At 44.8% G+C, this 16,247-nt stretch overlaps 1 long non-coding RNA gene across 1 annotated transcript; it reads left to right on the top strand.

The window, feature by feature from the left end:
- The first annotated feature begins 6,358 nt into the window (after nt 1-6,358).
- Nucleotides 6,359-8,024, top strand: LOC123124186 (uncharacterized). Its single transcript, XR_006461009.1, has 2 exons — nt 6,359-6,961; nt 7,592-8,024. It is a non-coding gene; the product is annotated as an uncharacterized lncRNA (long non-coding RNA).
- The last annotated feature ends 8,223 nt before the right edge of the window (nt 8,025-16,247 follow it).

Raw genomic sequence — 16,247 nt, 5'->3', positions numbered from 1 at the left:
CAATGATGATGATCATGAAGTGGTGATTCCCACCAAGACCACTCGTCGAGAGAAGTCTGCTGCTGCTAAGCAACGTGTTGCCATGCCTATGCATAAGTGGAAGATGCCGGATTGGCAAAATTTCGTTTCCAGAATCCCTATACTGTTGCACCGAACCCCCGTTGGAACAACCCTCAGTTCCGGAATGAGTCTCAAATGAGGATTGTGTCAGAAGTTTTTGAGCATCACAAGAACAAGTTCACCCGGATGTGGTCCATCGACATCGATCATTGGAGGAACAACCTTGACTACTTTGGAGAAGCTCTGGAGATCTGTGAGGAGTTTGATTTGATCAAACTCATGACCGTGAATTGTGATTTCGATGTGCAGCTCATCCATCAGTTCTATGCTACAGTCCACTTCGGCTCTGATGAGGAACGCCACCTCTCCTTTATGTGCCATGATGAGTTCTTTCATGTCCCGTGGAGAGCTTTCTGCAATGCTCTTGGCTATGAGGATACTGGGATTGAGGGTCAGGGTGGCATCCGTCCTCACGACCGTGCTCACCCCATGGACAAAGTGAAGCTTGCCCCTCTGTACATCCCTGGACATGGTATTGTGGGAAAGTCCAATGATCTTCTGCCAGTCTTTGACATTATGCATCGTGTGTTCCGCTGTGTGCTGCTTCCCAAGGTTGGGAATCAAGATGATATCTATGGCTATCTGGTGGATTTGCTTGTGTCCATGAAGACCAAGAGGGGATCCGGTGCCACGTTTGATGTCTCTAAGTGGCTCTGGGAGGAGATGTACAACATGGTGTTGTACCGCAAGGTACCGATATATGCTCCTTTTGTGATGCAGTTTCTGAGCACCATTTGGGCGGTCTGTAGGCCAGGAGAGCCTCTCACCACTCCTGCCAACCTCATGGAGCATGAGGTCAAGGAGCTAAGGAAGAAGAAGCATAAGACTCCCTGTTTTTCTACGGGCAATCAGGAGGATGTGTATGCTACCTCGGATGACGAGGACTTTGAGTTGGAGCCTGGGGTCCAGCCCACCTGGGTTGAGAAGCTGACTTCCAAGATCAAGAAGACCTTTTGCTTGCAGACCCATATCCAGAAGAAGCTCTACAAGGCCCACGTTGCTGAGAAGATGGCGCGTCGCAGGCAGATTCAGTTGATGAGGCACCTCAATGTGCCAGATGTGAAGAGTGGCTCCGAGAAGACCATCACTCCTGAGGATACTTGGTGCTTGGAGAACTGTCAGTGGTCTGATGAAGCACCTGCTTCTTCCTCTGTCCGTGTTCCTGAGGCAACTGCTGCGAGGCCTGAGGAGTCTGAGGAGTCTGGTGAGGCTCAGGATCCTGACGATGATAGTGAGGATGATGCGTCTGACAGCTCTGCGGCTACTGGCGAGGAGGTATACTGAGCCCCGGGGCGCTAGCTTCGCTTTTTTCCTTTTTGGTGTCTCGATGCCAAAGGGGGAGAGAGCTCCATTAGGTCACGGGAGTTGCATGGGTGGTTATTTGCAGTTGGTCTTTCTAGTTTATTTGCTTGCTTCTTTCTAGTGCTCTATGTACTTCTTCTATGTTGTGCTCTCGTGCATGGTGTAAGACATGCGTTGTTCGGTTTATCTATGCACTCTTCGTTCAGTAGAGTTTATTATATGTTGGTTCATTATATGTTGTCTCTACTGCTTTACGTCTATTTCGATTGTATTGCCTCTCCGGTTGGTCTATAAAATCCAGGGGGAGCATTCCCTAGTGTGTGCACTTTGCACTCCAAAAGCAAATTCTAAATAGTACTCACACTCAGGGGAGCCCCTCCTTTATTTTTAGAACTCCCGGACTAATCGTGCGGTTGTCATCATCCACCAAAAAGGGGGAGATTGTAAGGGCATCATTTGCCTTAGGGTTTTGGTGATGATGACAACACACGTGGTCTAATCGTGCGCCATAGTTTTCTCAGGTACACATGGTGTGGCGCAAGACGGTTAGGTTTTCCCTCTATGCAGAAAAGATCAAAGACGGAGTTTCCGACGTTTTATTTCCTTTGGTCGTAGGACATCCGTACTATTAAGAGGGAATCCATTGGAAGGTATTGGGTGAATCACTTCATGTACACATTCTGTGCACCCACCATATACCCTCCGTTTCGAGGAGAGAGAGGTTCCCCACTGCCCTCTAACCTGTGCAATCCTACCCATGGCGGTTGTACCGCTCCATTGAGCGGTTGTACCGCTGGGCGGTAGTTCCGGTCCTACCACCGCCCCTAGTACCGGTCAGGGGTGAATCCCTTCTGTACAAGGTGCGGTAGTAGACCGGTGGTGGAACGGAAGTTGCGGTTTGTCTTGATAAACCGGTACTACCGGTGTCCAGGGCGGTTGTACCGCCTCGGACTCCATCACCCAGGAACTGCTGCCCCAGCGGTAGCTCCGACCCTACTACCGCTCCAACTACCGGTCTGAGGTGTAAACCTTTTGGACGTATGCGGTAGTTGAGCGGTAGTGGAGCGGTAGTTCCGGTTTATTCCGATAAACTGGTACTACCGGGTACGCCACCAGAAGTACCGCCCTGGTGCCCTAGGAGGGGTTCCCCGCATTCACCGGTTGTACCGGTGTCTAGTGCGGAAGTACCGGTCCCATGCTTTTCTGCACATAACGGTTGGATCTTGGGGGGCCTATTTAAGGAGGTGCTTCTCCTACCTCCCACCTACCTCTTGCCTCTCTCTCTCCTCCATTACTGCCATGAAAGCTTTCTTGCCCGATCTCTCTCCCTAGCCACCCAAACTTGTTGTTTTGCTAGGGAGTGAAGGAGGAGACCTAGATCTACACTTCCACCAAAGGATATTTGATTCCCCCATACTTTCGTGTGTGGATTTTGTTACTCTTGGGTGCTTGGGCACCCTAGAAGGAAGAGGTCACTTTGGAGCCACATTCCATTGTGGTGAAGCTCCGAGGTTTCGTTGGGAGCCTCCAATTAAGTTGTGGAGAGAGCCCCAACCTTGTTTGTAAAGGTACGGTTGCCGCCTTCAAGGGCACCAATAGTGGAATCACGACATCTCGCATTGTGTGAGGGCGTGAGGAGAATACGGTGGCCCTAATGGCTTCTTGGGGAGCATTGTGCCTCCACACCGCTCCAACGGAGACGTACTTCCCCTCAAAAGGAAGGAACTTCGGTAACACATCCTCGTCTTCACCGGCTCCACTCTTGGTTATCTCCTGCCTTTACTTGTACAAGTTTATTTGTGTTATATCCCTTGCTTACTTGTGTGCTTGGTGTTGTTGCATCATATAGGTTGTTCACCTAGTTGCATATCTAGACAACCTACTTTGATGCAAAGTTTAATTCGATAAAGAAAAGCTAAAAATTGTTAGTTGCCTATTCACCCACCCTCTAGTCAACCATATCGATCGTTTCAGCATCCAAATAAGTGACTCGCTCGTCGAAGTTTGTCCGCCACTGGCTAATTTCTTCGTCAGGTTCCGGACAACTTTCGACTGCAGTCGTGTGTTCGAATCTTCCCAGCGTTTGTTCTGCGATGGCGCGCTGGTGAGCTTTGATCAGTGGCACCCAGGATGGGGCTCGGTGCCCTCTGAGCTTGAGTTTTTAACAAAGCTTACCTTCCACGGCATGCCTCGACGTGCTTGGAACAACGAGCCCATGAATGAGCTTATCAACGACCTTGGAGGTGTGCTCGTAAGTATGCTTGTTCCTCCAGACAGCTGGGCTCTGACGGTTATGGCATGGATGAAGAAGCCGTCCACCATTCCGAAGGTGATTGGTGTTGAGATACCGGTGCAGGAACCGGGGTTGTACTATTCGTAGCCACCATGGCCGTCGCAGACCATGTTAGGGATGTACCTGTATCGAGTGTTCGTGCATGTCGAAGAAGTGGTTAATCCATCAATCGAAGTCCTGCAGCCGCCGCTGGTGCCAGGGTCCGTCGACGACGTCCATTACAGGAGTCAACGTCAGACTTTCCCCGTGTTGCTCGGAATGATGGATGGCACAGGGCCTACTCCATCGCGCGGCGGAGGCCACTGCTTCTTTGGGAGAAGAGGCAGGGCTGGCTGCCTGGATGTGCTCTAATTTGAGGTAACAACTGAATCTTGTCAGATACTAGTTAAATCCGAGCTATGGGTGTGAAGCACTGATGTGCCAGTACATTTGATTGTGACCTATTCTAATTTTGTACCTGCGGAGGCCACTGCTTCTTTGGGAGAAGAGGCAGGGCTGCCTGCCTGGATGTGCTCTAATTTCAGGTAACAACTGAGTCTTGTCAGATACTAGTTAAATCCGAGCAATGGGTATGAAGCACTGATGTGCCAGTACATTTGATTGTGACCTGTTCTAATTTTGTAGCTGAACTTTTTTTAGAAAGGGTTGTACGTCAACTTAATGTGCTAGCAGAACTTATTGTGTTGTCTGTCTGTTTTCTTTGCACAGCATTCAAGATATTTCCCCGTCATTGATAAAGACAATGAACCGTTATGTACGAGTTCGTTGGTTTCAACATAGCCCTACCCATAGCGATCCACTGCTTCCACCCTGATTGTGCCGCCTGCGTGAAATTTTTGTATGCAAGTTCAGTGTGCTATGATGTTCTATATGATTGTGTCAACTATATAAGTTTTTACTGAGCATCAACAATGCATATGGCTGAAAGATCACTGGTGCGCGTCAGTCCTAAACAAACGATTTTTAACCCATTTTCGCGACGGCATTTGGAACCGTCGCCAAGTGAGTGTGGGCGATAGGGGGGTCCTTCCCACACGACCCAGAAACCGTCGGGGATAGGGAGCCTTGATGCATACAGTTGTCCCTATATAACCGTTTCTGATATCTTGAATATCCCAAACGCTTCATCCTTGCTACTCGTTTGTGCTCGCATTGCCATCGCAGTCGGGGTTTTGTGGTTCTGCCTAAAACCAGGCAGATTCTAGGCACGGGAGCTTTCCAGGCAGATTCCAAGCACGGGAGATTTACGATGCCTGGCACATCACAAACAGTTCATGATTATAAACCATGTACGATAGGTAGACAATCACGCACATTTAGTTTTCCCGCACCGTATGTGATAGTGTCTGACATCACACACGCTTCGCGAACGGCAACTGTGTGCATGCTTGCACACGTTTCCTCTCTGTGAACCGTCTCGGATTATGGTTAATATCGCAAACGTTTGTGTTTTACCAACCATGTGTGCCGTAATGACCCGCACAACGTAATTTCTCCCTAATTTAATTGCTGCTATTTAAAATTGTACCTAATTTAAACTTAAAAGTAGGCTATAACTTTATTCATATCCATCAGGTTCAAACAACCAATGCATTATTTGAGTCACAGGTACGTATGTTTAAGAATTACAGAAGCACCAAATAAAGAATGATGTACCAGGGTTCTATACTTGTACTACTACAGATGGTAAAGAAAGAGGCGACAGACATTCCAGTTGCTGAACAAGGTGAAGCGGAATGGCCCTATTGTGCTCTCCTGGATGCAGAAGGCATGCAGGACTCTAGTCCAACCCCTTGTGATGGCCGGTCGCCAATCATGTAGTTTTAGAGGTAATCTTGAGTAAACTGCTTCAGGATCCACTGCAAAAGAAAAAAGATTCAGATATTGTCATCTGACACAACTCATTACGGGCAGTAAAAATAAGGCTACAGGGTTCTTACTTACCATCCTGCAGTTCACTGTTGTCTTGCATAAAGTGTAGACAAATAGTTCGATTGACATCTTTTGACCCATTTTAGTAACAATCTTTATCAGTTTCCTCACTTGATGCTGGTTCATGAATATCTCATTGCCCCATACGCAGAAAGGGTCGAAGTGTGGATCTTTGGCAATGATATATGTACCTAAAAGTACCAAGTTAATATTAGAAGCTAAACAACAATTGAAAAATGATGTAGTACAACACCCATCCATCCCATTATATAAGATTTTATTACATGTATATCTAGACATCGTCAGAACATTAAGGTAACACTCTTCCTTATTGCTATGTAGCCTGGAATTGCATATTTAGTCATTCAGTACAATGCATGTTGCTAAACAACAATTGAAAAAAGAAAAGGCATGTTAACTGCAATATCCTTAACAGCAACCAAATATCGTAATTCATAGTGGTATTGTTGAAACCGTTATTGATGAAATTGGACTGCACAGCAAATAATTGCACATATAGAGCATCACATTGTGAAGAACTGAAATAAACAAGTCATAAAGACACCTCTAGGCGATCCTTAAAAAGTTAAAGGACTAAATCCTTAGTGAATATATAGGACAGCATTATTCTGATCTTGGGATCAGAATAACTATTTGGATCAGGTCAGGCCCTATATAGGCCCGATTAGGTATTCCCGAGATTCCAGAAAATGCACGCGTGAGAAAACGACCCAGTCCCGCACCTCCCCGCAGCTCGCTCTCCCCCGATTCCTCCTGCGACGAGCTCGCCGCCCCGCCCTCGATCTGCCCCCGCCCCCACGCGCCCTGCCTCAAGATTCGGCAGCCGCGCCACCACCGACCCCCGGATCAGGCCGCCGCGCCGCCACCGTTCTTGGATCCGGCCGCCGCGCCGCCTGCCTCTGCTCCTCACCTGTCCGCCTCCACGCCCGCACGAGGGGATGCCAAGCCCTCGTGCTCCTCCATCGGCAGCCACAGGGGGGGCCTCCGGCGCACCTTCCCTTCCTCTCTTCCTCTCCTTCCTTCTCCCTCACACCCTCTCTCTCTGTTCTCCTGCAGGTACCCGCCATGGCCATCATGGACAGCAGCCATGCGGCAGGAGCTCGCCACCAAAGTCCCCCGAGCACCGTACGCCCCGAATCTGGCCGGGAACCGGACGAGGCCGAGCCCTCGCGCCCAGATCCGCTGCAGCAATCTCGAAGTTCGTCGCCGCCACCTCGGGCGGTTCAACTGACGCGCCCCGCTTCTGGCACCACCCGCCGGGACGACCACCGGCCCTCCCTAATCCTGCTGCAGGTGACCTTCCTCCTCCTGCTGAAGCTGACCTTCCTCCCTCCTGTTGCTTCTCTGCTCCTGCCGTCTTGAATGATTGAATTGCGTCACATTCTGCTCGTTCAATTCTGCACCGGCGTATCACACCGCACGTGGCCTGGGGCATCCCCTTTTCGATAGAAGTTAGTTTTCAGTTTCAAATCACAAACCGAACAAGACAATTGTTGCGGAACAAGACAATGTGGGATAATAACTTCTGCTTTCAGCTTTAAGTAATGAGTTTTCAGTTTCAAAGCACAACCGCGCGCAACTTTTTGAGTTGGTCTGAAGAAAACCGGAGCAGCACACGTACAGTACATCCCAGCACAGCACTTCTGTTACTGTGATGTGAAGCACTCGAGCGCTGCTTTGTTTGTTACCACGATCGAAAACTAGTTGGCTGAATTGTACTGAACTCGTACTAGTCGGTTCGGTATTCAGTACTCAGTGTTGAGGAATTGTCAACACTGAATACGTGGTAATATATATAGTCCGGCTGCCAGCACCCAGGCTGTTTATCTAGTAGTTACTTAAATCACACAGTGCTCACAAATTTGCATGGTGCAGCTTTCTTATGTTCTTTTCATGTTCTGACAAAAGATGTTGTTTTTGTAGATTTGTGCACATAAAGTTCAAAAATATAACGGAGAGAAGGAGCATGTATGCGTGTGTGTGGTGGTGAGGTTGAGGTTCAGAAAACGTGTGTGGTGATGGTGAGGTTCAGAAGAACATGTGTGTGGTGGAGAAATTCACTAGCTTTTTTAATCGGGAGACAAGTAATAGCTTATTTTGTGCAAACACAAGACATAAAAATGTATGCGTCTTTTAGTAAGAGAAATAAACAAATGATCAAGTATCGTCCCATGAAAGTTCATGCATATGAGAAAAGGAAATTCGGAAGGTCGGGGTGACGAACAGAGAAGTTCAGGCATCAGTGTTGAGGAAGGTAAGGACAAAAGAACTCAACCCACTGCGGTGTCTCACATCAACTATACATGCTCAACGGCCTCTCTGTTCATCAAGAAAATTCGAGTTTCCTTATGCCACATTGTTGTGCTGTGAAAATGTGTTGGTTCTATGCGTCTTGGAGGAAAATGGGTTTGAAAACCTCGTTTTGGTGTTGTCCCACTAAAAATTGCCTTCAATCCTTTCTTAAACATGTTAAGTGTTGTGAGATTATTGGATTTTTATCTCTTTGTCAGTACATGATAGTGAACATATCAACAAAAAACACATAGATTTCATACGTTTTTAGAACTTGGAAAGTTCAAGGTGTGTCTGATGAGAAAGTTTGTACACTAAAAAAATGTGGCTAACCTATCGCCGTGGATGTTGAAGTTCTGAACCAGTGGGTGTGTACTCTACAAAAGTAAATTACAAATCATATATGTAAATTATAAAGAACTATTAAAAATCATATATGTGTATCACCATTGAGTGATACACAAAAAAAAAACTATGCATGAGAAGTTCATATATTCTGCCGCGGAAATTCAAAATGAACAATTTCGGAAAAATTCACACCATGGGTGTCCAAAAATATAAAAGAGGCGAACAGAAAAAATATTGTAGATGAGTGAACTATGACAATTCGAGGGAGTGCACATTATTCCATTCAGTAACATCAAGACAAAAATGAGGAAGTTAAAAAAATTCTATAATATAACCAAGAAGTTCAAATTCAAAAAAAGGAGTAGTTCAATCTATATAAAAAACTTAGATTTTCCTCGTTACTAAATAAATATAACCAAGAAGTTCGATCAAAAAAAGTGGAGAAGTTCGATATTAATTACAAAACTCAAAGTTTTTCCTCACACTCAAAAATAAAAACCAAGAAAGTCCAACTTAAAAAAATGGCACAATTAATGTTTAATTATGAACAAAAATCATGACATAAGTTCGAAATGAATACAGGAAGCAATTCAAAAAACAATATGATGAAGTGCAGTTTTCTGGCAAAGAAGGTCGTTTATAAAAACACGTAGAAGTTCAATTTCAAATAATGGTGTAGTTCGAAGTTATAACAAATCCTAAATTTCATTTTCGAAAAATAAGTAAAAAACTAGAAGTTTAATTGAATAACAGTGCATTTGATTTTCACAGTTTAAAAAAGCGAGAAGTCCAGATTTAAAAAATTAAGAATTTTGAATTAAAAAACTCAGATTTTCCTTGCTACTAAACAAATAAAATCGAGAAGTTCAAATAAAATAACGAAGTACTTCGATGTGTATGGAAAACTAAGATAATTTCATAATATAGGAAAAATAAAATTATGAATTTTAATTTTATAAAAAGTTTGATGCTTATTTAAAAATATATTTTTCAAAAAAAAAGGCTAAGAAGTTCAAATTAAAAAGAAAAGAAGTCCGAAGTACATAAAAAACTCAAAATTTTCTCCTTACTATAGAATCGAATGAAGAAGTTCAAATTAAAAAAAGGAACAACTAAAAAAGTTTAAAAAGAATTTCCCCCTTTTTGTAAAAAGTTCAGAGTGATAACAGCCAGAAGTTCACGTAGTGCATGGTGTGTGTTTCATACGAGAAAAAAGAGTAAAAGGCGATGTCTAAAATTTTTGTTGTAAGAAGGTCGGGTTCCTACACAGAGAAGTTCAGGTTGTGTAACGCAGAAAGTTCAGGATTTTTCCTGTTACTAATAGAAATAAAACTACAAAGTACGAATTAAAAAATGGAGAAGTTCGATGATTATAGAAAACTCAGATTTTCCCCGTTATTAAAGAATGGAAACAAGAAGTTCAAAAATGAAATAACAAGAAGTTCAACTTTTAAAAATAGAGCGCTTCAAAATTTCATAAAAAAGATTAATAAAAAACCAGGAAGTCCATATTAAAAAGACGGAGAAGTTCGATGATTATAGAAAACTCAGATTTTCCTCATTATTAAAGAATGAAACAATAAGTTCAAAAATAAAATAACAAAAAGTTCAACTATTAAAAATATAGCGCTTAAAAATTCATAAAAAAAAACTCAAATATTTTCACGTAACCGAGAGATAATCAGGTTGATAACTATGAGAAGTTCATGTACTACACGGTGTGCATTTTGTATTAAAAAAAGAATAAAAATCAAAGGCTAAATGTTTGTTGTTATAAGTTCAAGCCTTCATTGGAGAAAGTTAAAAAAATTATTGCGAGAGGGATTTGTACAAAAGGAATATCATTTGTGTAACACTGACGAACGGATGAGAAAATTACAAACGAAAATACGTCACAGAAGTTCAACTGAAAACAGCAGGAAGTTCAACTACTACAGTGGATGAATTTCAGATGAAAAACTATTAAAATCGTCGTGGGTATGAAAAAACGATCAATACGGGAAAGTTGCGTGTTCATAGCAGCTTTCCACTGATATATCACTTGCTCAATTCCGGTGAGTATTCTGATGAGTGGATGGAGAGCTACAGGCAAAAAAAGCACGTGAAAAACAGAGTGAAGTTCAAGTAGGCATGCCGAGAAGTTCAAGTTCTTCACGCGGTGCATTTTCGAAGAATCTGTTTCGCGATAGAGGCAGAACGAATGATCTCGCCGTTTTTGAAATTACTTGAAAAAGGCAAGGAATCCGAGAAAACCATCAACATGAAAAAGTTTCGCATTTTCCGTAGCTTTTCAAGGGTATATTATTTGCCCCAATCTAATAAAGTTTGTAGAAATTACGACAAAAATACGTTTTTAATCATTTTAAAAATTGACTTAAAACCATAAGGAATTGGGAGAAATAATAGATACAAAACAGTTTCGCATTTCTTCAAGCTCTCCAACGCCATATCGTTTGCTGCATTCGGACAAACGGTTAAAAGATTAGCTTGAAAATACAAATTCGCTAGAACTTGTGTTGTTTTCTAAATTTCTTTTAAACCGTTGAAAATTAGAAAAAACTTTCAACATGAAAAAGTAGCGCATTTTCATAAGCTTTCCAACGCCATATCATTTGCTTCAATTGGATTAGCCGTCATCGAAAATACGAACTCGACTGTTCGGTTTACAAAATTTTATGATTTTCCAAATTACGCTTTAACCATAAGGAATTACAGAAACCTATCAACATGTGGAAGGAGCGGTTTTGCTGCAGCTTTCCAACACCATATTATTTGCCTCATTCCAATAAACTGTTTAGACATGCGATCAAAAATACGATTCACGTTTTTTGTATGAAGGAAAAACGGTTTTCAAAACAGCTCTTAAACCACTTACATTTTGCCAAAAATTCAACTTGGGTCATGATAGTCGTGTCCATTGCTTTCCAACCGTATATCGCAAGCCCCATTTGGACACTTTTTAGCTGAAGTTCAACCTAGTACTCGGGGAAGGTCAGGCACGTTACTCGGGAAGTTCATGTTGTGATCAGAATAATATTCTGATCCCGTGATCAGAATAGTGTTTATGTGTGTGTGTGTCTATATATATATACTCCAGCAAAATTTTGCCTTTTCTACTCGATCCCCTAAACTTAAGGTTGTAAACTTCAATTTGATGAAGTTCAAAGCAGGTTCAACCGAAAGTAGCATGCATTCAAACATAAACATAGATAGTTTTGCATAACCTAACATAAAACATAAATTTAAACTAAGCTAAACTACTTTCGGTCGAAGTAGAGGTCGAGCCAATCCTTCCTCGTCATGTACGGTGTGCCGCGAGCCAGGTCCGGGCCAGTACCGTCGTCGGGGTCGTTGGGGAAGGCACTCCTCCACTCACCAACGTCGATCTCCTCGTCCTCGGGGCCCACCTCGACGCCCTCCGCGCCGCCGTCGCTGCCGCCTTCGACCTCGTCATCAGAGGAGAGTGCGATAACCTCGCCGCCCTCCGCGCCGCCGTCCTCGCCGCCTTTGACCTCATCATCAAAGGAGAGCGTGATAACCTCGCCGCCCTCTGCGCCGGCAAAGATCGCCCGCTCCGCCTCCACGAGCTCCGGGTGCTGCCGGCGGAGCTCTTGCATGTAGGCCTCATCGGCGGCTGTCGGTGTCAAAACCGGCGGATCTCGGGTAGGGGGTCCCGAACTGTGCATCTAAGGCTAATGGTAACAGGAGGCGGGGGAGACAATGTTTACCCAGGTTCGGGCCCTCTCGATGGAGGTAATACCATACTTCCTGCTTGATTGATCTTGATGATATGAGTATTACAAGAGTTGATCTACCACGAGATCGTAGAGGCTAAACCCTAGAAGCTAGCCTATGATTATGATTGTTGTCCTTATCTATCGACTAGCCTGGCCCTGGTTTATATAATGTACCAGAGGCCTAGGACAACAAGAGTCCTAGCCGGATACGCCGGTGGGGAGGAGTCCTTGTCTTGATCACCAAGTCTTGTGGAATCTTCCTTGTATGCGGCAACTGTCCGAACTGGCCCATGAGTATACGGCCATGGGGGTCCTCGGCCCAATCTAACATATCGGGAGACGACGTGGTGAGTACCCCCTAGTCCAGGGCACCGCCAGTAGCCCCCTGAACCGGTCTTCAAGTTGGGGACGCTCCTCGATTCTTCCGAACTGTTCTTCATCTTCGGCCGTCGTCTTGAAAACTGGTTCAACAAATCTGCTCGTCTTCGATCTTGAGGATCGCCAAAGTAAATCCGAAGAGTTTACACGTCGGGTATCCGAGGAGCCCCTTTAAGTTCTCGGCCTTTATCAATGCCTTGTTATTTTTATGCCACACCTCGGGTTTGAAGTTGTTCCTGGGCGGCAGTGTCCTCTTGCGTCCGAGCTCCAACGCCGAACTGCATTTGAGGTGTCTTTTGCAGCCGAGCACCAACGCCGGACTGCTTCCGAGCTCCAACGCCGGAATGTATCCGAGCTCCAATGCCGGATTATATCCGAGGTTTCATAGATCACCTTGGTTCAAAAAGTTGAAAGAGTTTGGCTAAGCTTAATACCGGAAATGCCCTCTATGGAGCCAGCCACTGGTGCCCGAGCTTTATGCCGGACTGCTTCCGAGGTGGTGCACCACCTTGGCCATGGGCTGATTTTTATGAATTTAATTCCGAATTGTGCAATGTAATCTCTGATGAGATGTATAGCCAGTAGCCCGCAAGGTGCGTGTTGGCCTAATATCCGAGATGCACCTGAAGGAAAACATGAAACCGCTGATCCTAGTAGCCCTAGAGACTCAGGTCGATGCGCGAAATCGGCCTGAGGATCAACTCCTAGCTCGGCAGCATACGTAGAAATAGACGCAGTGTAATATATTAGAGATAATAGTGATCGGCGAACGGGCCCTTGAGAGAGGGTCTTGAGAAGTTGCCGCAATATATTAGCTTGACGCTATATAGGTCCAGATGATACCTATTGTTGTTCGAAGACGCATTTGCGCATCGTTCGGTCGAGCCAAACACTGAGCACTTTGAATTTTCTGCATTGAATAGGCAATGCAGTAGCCCCCGAGACACTGATCGGGTGGCAACACCAGATCAGGGGATCGATGTACCCCTTTAATAGTTGTAAAAGATAAGCACGAAGCCCAGTAGCCCCCGAGCCTTAATGTGGGCACGGGTGGCCGAATTAAGGATCGATATCCAGAGTAAAATCACAAAGTATGTGTAATGATTCTATGTATCCAAGTACTTTACATCATTAATGCTCGGATCCGCATTGTACAGAACTTCGTTGACCGACCATCGGCTTCCACCTCCTCGGGCAGAAGCTGAGGAGTGTTTGTCCTACTTTATAAAGCCTTTATAAGGGCAAAGACTTACGGCAAACAAGGCAATCCAGCCATACGGTTTTATAAACAAAGGTACACGGAGAGATATGTTATATTACTTTTTAACGTAAGAAACATCTTCCAGAGAAAATAGTCCCGCTATCGGTTCCTTTCTTTGGGTTGTCATGCTAAGCATGATCATGAAACCTCAACTCTGATCAATGTGGGAGGAAAATATTGAGGATTTAGTTCGGGGAAGGTTCCCGAACTCTATGGTATTAATGAACCAAAATTTTCATTTCCGTCATTGCCGACCAATGTGGTCCTTTAAGATTGCTAGCTTTCGGCTTCACCCAGTCTGAGGTACTAACTCGGATGATCCGGTAGTAACAATCACTGAGGTGCTCCCTTTACCGCCTAGCCGAACAATCGGGAACATAGGGGTAAGCACAGGAGCCAGGCAACCTAGCTTGGCCAAAATCTTAAGTCAAATTGATGCATATTTATAGCTTTATAACGATAATCACGGAAGGCAGTGCTTGTATAATGAATACAAATGCTGATGATATATACTTATTTTGACTCCATTGCGACTGTTTATCAGTTGAAAGTGGCCCATCGTCGGCTTCTACCCCTTTGTAGATACTACGCAGGGTGTTTCTGCAATAACCAGACAACCCTTAGCCGACGTCTCGGTGCCCGGAGGCGGTTGTGTTAGCGGAAACGAGGCAATCAGATATCTTGGCTTTATAACTTTCACTTAGTCATAGGAGCTTTAAACTGGGGAAGCTAGCTACGAGCCCCCGGTTAGTGTTCGGCGACAGCTGAGGTCAAGCCGTAAACACTTCGGCCAATGTTATGAACGGCCCATCATTTAACACGGTCATCGGATCGCCGACCAGTTTGCGCTTATTGTGACAGTCAGTTTTCGGCTTTCTCCACTGAGGTGCTTAACCATGCGAGCTGGAAGCACAATCGCAGTGGTTCTCCCGTTGCACACCTAGCCGAACAAAGCGGAACATAGGAGTCAAGCACAGGAGCCGGGCAACCCAACTATTGACCGAAGACACAATTCGAGACCGTTGCATATATAGCAACATCCGAGAATGTTTTTGCCGAATCTCTAAAGATGTCCGGCGTTGCACTGCGAGACTTATGCTGGAAACGCACAAATAGTTTAGAAGTGCCAAAAGCTTGGAAAACCAAAAAACGTCAGTAAAAACATGACGTCCGAACAAGATCAAGTGTTCGGTGCCAATCCTAGAATTGGAAAAAATGTGCTTCTGTCGTGCTTTAACATGACACATCCAATCTCAAGACTTCGAGTCAGAAAAGGAGCGGTAGAGAAAGACTTTGCAACGACCAAGAAGAAAACACATTTACTATAAACAGCTCGTATAAATTTAGAGCCCCCAATTAACTTGGGTAAAAGGATTTTATGTATAATGATTGTATGTACCGAAGTACTTATATCGTATATGTGTTCACCCGAACTTTATACGCGTCTTAACCGACCATCGGTTTCTCCCTCTTCGGTCAAGGACCGAAAAGTGTTATGTACTCCCCCTGTCGAGAATATCGACAGTGTTTTCGATAACCAGGCAATCAGGCCATAAGGCTGTAACAGACAAAGCGCGCTCAGGGAACTTATGCTATATTACTGACAAAGTGTAAGAAGCATCTTCGAAGAAAATAGTACCCCCACCGATACCTTTCTTCGGTTGCTCATTATTACTATGAGACTTGTGCAATAGATTTTTTGTACTCATGAGTTCCGCTGTGTGCCGACCATTATTGAAAACAGTAAGAGCGCTAGCTTTCGGCTTCACCCAGTCTGAGGTTCGGCTCGGATGACCCGATCGTGACAATCGCAGAGGTGCTCCCTTTACTCCCTAGCCGAACAATCGGGAACGTAGGGGTAAACACAGGAGCGAGGCAACCCAGCTTGCAAATCGCTTAGGTCAATATGGTGCATATTATGGTGTAATACACGAACAAGGAACGAAGCCGTACAAGTATAATCATGTGCAAGAAGAAAAGCTCCATGAAGGAAGCCCCCAAATAAAAAGGGTATTTGAGTATGTGTGTCACAAACAAAGTAATGACAAGGAATTTTTTCACAAACAACTTTTTTCAAAAAGGTATAATGCTTGGTCGAACTGAACGCAGGTTAAAAATTTAAAGCTTTGAGCATGAAAGCGACTTAGCTGGTTAATGCGTTCGGTATTGATGACGTGGTCTGAGCTTGATGCAGTACAAGGTTCCATCCCCCAAGCCGGTCCCAAGGTGGCGGAGCGAAGAGCTCGGCACTCCAAAGTGGTGCCATAGCACGGCCAATGTAGGCCGGCAGAGTGACGTCGAAGAGACCACGTGACGCAGTCAAAGTCCATTACCTGCACATGTAAAATAGTGCAGGCCAACAATAATAATATAAATATATAAAAATCCTTGCATAAATAATTTACGTAAAATAAAATGGATGTGGCCTGGCGCCGAAGCCAATGTCGATGCAGGGCGTCGGCGTGACACAGTGAAGGCGTGACAAAGCCTGAATTTGCAGGGTGATCCGGGTTCCGGATGCGGCGTTCGCCGAACTATGTACGGAAACCGGCCGAACCACCGC

This window comes from Triticum aestivum, chromosome 5D (assembly GCF_018294505.1).
Source record: "Triticum aestivum cultivar Chinese Spring chromosome 5D, IWGSC CS RefSeq v2.1, whole genome shotgun sequence".
NCBI classification, from domain to species: domain Eukaryota; kingdom Viridiplantae; phylum Streptophyta; class Magnoliopsida; order Poales; family Poaceae; genus Triticum; species Triticum aestivum.
This window is presented reverse-complemented; position numbering and strand designations above follow the sequence as displayed.